Source organism: Mustela nivalis, assembly GCF_964662115.1.
Source record: "Mustela nivalis genome assembly, contig: HAP1_SCAFFOLD_234, whole genome shotgun sequence".
NCBI classification, from domain to species: Eukaryota; Metazoa; Chordata; class Mammalia; order Carnivora; family Mustelidae; genus Mustela; species Mustela nivalis.
The window spans coordinates 567,121-569,900 of NW_028136402.1; positions in this window are offsets into that span (position 1 = coordinate 567,121).

Sequence of the window (2,780 nt, forward strand, 5' to 3'; positions counted from 1 at the left end):
CTCTTTGACAAAGTTGCTTCTTCACTGTATCACTTTCCCATTCTTTTCTACCTTGGATAATCTCCCAGATAAACTAACAGTACTCAAATCCTTTGTCCTACTCTTTGCTCTCAGGATAAATGGAGCCAAAAGACTTAGATTAATATCAAGTTCTGAATGGGATCTTAGAGCTATTTCTGTCCAGATTTTCATAAACATAGGGACCTTTGAATTATCAGGCTATAAATAAGTTCTAAATGGAGGGGGCAAAAGCAAAAAGTAGAAATTTTTATGTTTGATTTTTAATCATGATTAATTGACTTTATTGATTATTAAAAATACTAACATTATAAAAGTGTGGATCTTTGTAAAACAATGTCTTAATGTAAGAAAGAAGTTGCATAGTCCTTTTGAGAATATTAAACCAAGTGTTCAGGTGCCATCTAATTTCTTGTTTAATCCAGAACTTTGGTGTGCATCATCTTGAGGAATAGGATTTTGAAGTCCAGACAGACTAACAGAAAACTGATCCAAATGTGTGTGTTTATATTTCTGTTTTTGTTGTAAAAATCAAAGTGTGATTGCTGGTTTAAAATGGTAAAACTAATAATGTTCATGGACTCGATTATAAATTTTCTAATTGTATGGGAAGAATCCAACAAAGATAGAATTAATTGATTTGCAAATCCTCAAAGAGCTACAGGATCAGGTAGTGGTATGTTCTGATTCAACAGCATCATAATGCAGCATTTTATATGTGTGGCTAATGGATATTTTCATGAATGTTTGCTAGCTAGTCAGCCAATACAGAGAAATATTAGGTAGGGTAATTACTCACAGTTGTGTTTAATATAATGAGAGAAAATTATCAAATGGCACTAATAATAATAATCCTATAGCAGGCTAAATAATTCAATGATAATTACAAGTATTAATCTAGCTTTCTTCCCTGATTATGACTCTTCTCTCCTTTATCATAATGGGAGTAGCACATTGTCTGCAATGAATTGTGAAAACCCAGCAGTGACTTTGGCAGTGAAGGCCTCCCATCAATTTTGATAGGTTAAAAGGATTCTGGTTGGTCTTGAGCAAATGTGTCAATTTTTTTATTCTGTGTGTGTCATAAAAGAAAGAAGCAATAGTAAATTCTTGCTGTTATTCCATGGAGCCAATAAAATCATACTGCCAACAAGAGGCTGTTGACACCATAGGTGTAGTTAACTGTCTTGAAATACTACGCCTGGAAATAAAATCCTAATATTTCACATAACCTCTTTTTTTAAAAGAAACAAAACAAAACAAAACAAAACAACTATACTGCTTACATTTAGGGCCCTGCTGTTGTGTAACTATTTTTGAACATGTCTTCTGTAAGTGTATATATATATATATATATATATATATATATATATATACATATTTTTCTGTGCAATAAATTCATTTAGAGATAAATTTGGATTGCAAATTATTTTGGGGGAGGCGTGGTATTTGTGGCTAGTCTTACAAGTAAAAAGGACTAAAAGAAAGAAGAAAAACATTTTTTATTACAGCATATTTACATCTGTCCAAAGTACTTATCTACTATAATACTGACTAATGTATAATACTGTACACAAAGAAAGAAGCTAAATGAGTTATAATTCAGTCAGTGTATAGCTGGCCATTTTAAAACTTACCACTGAATCTTTCTGGTATGCAATGTGATATCTGGCAATCTGGTCCAGTTCATTACATCAGGTCATTTGTATGTTCTTATTACCATTTTGATAGCATAGCACATTTTATAACCCAGACATTTTACAATGGAACTATGATGCATGTATTTTCAAAAGTATAGACATACATGAAGCTATGAGGTCAAAAAAGATGAATGTCCGTAGTACCATATAGACTCAACAAATAAAAGTGTCCAAGGGTCTGAGTGTGACTTATGAATATTGTATAAGATTAGGCCAACATGTGGTTTTGATATAAATAATCTGTTCTTAAATTAGAATTACAATCGTTGAGTACAGTGTTGAAAATGGCAGATAGATTTTAGCTATCTTTGCTCACTAGGGAAAATGGAAAAATGTTTAGTTTGGTCAGATTTTCACTTAACTTCTGAAAAATCTTACGTTTGAGAGAACCCTTCTGAAATAAGAATCCTTAAAGACATAACCCCTTTGGCACAAGTTTTCAAGAAACTTGTTTGATGTTGTAGACAATTCTATGGCACACGTACTGTTCTAGATGTTTCATGCCAATAATATGTAAGCCATACCAAGGCTACATATACATATAGAGATGTTCCTCAGCTTACAAGGGGGCTATGTACAGAGAAACACATAAAAAATTGAAAATGCATTTAATACCCCTAAACAATCAAATATCATAGCTTACCTTAAGCTTATTTAAACATACTCAGAACACTTACATTTGCCTGCATTTGGGCAAAATCATCTTAAGCAAAGCCTATTTTATAACAAAGTATCAAATATCACATGCAATTTATTAAATATTACATTAAAAAAAGAAGAATATATATATTCTATATATATATTCTATATATAGAATGCTTGTAAGAATATCAGGTGTTCACCCCTGTAATCTTCTAGCTGACTGGGAGCTGTGGCTCACTGCCGCTGCCCAGCATCACAAGATGGCACCATATAGAACAAGAGTTTCAGGTGGTAGGTGTTGTAAATTTTACCCAAACTGACATTGGTCAAACTCGTTTTTGTCATCATATATATCAAGTAGTTTTCTCGGGTTTATTTTTAGAATATCCTTGTATAATGAATATTTACACTGATATCTAG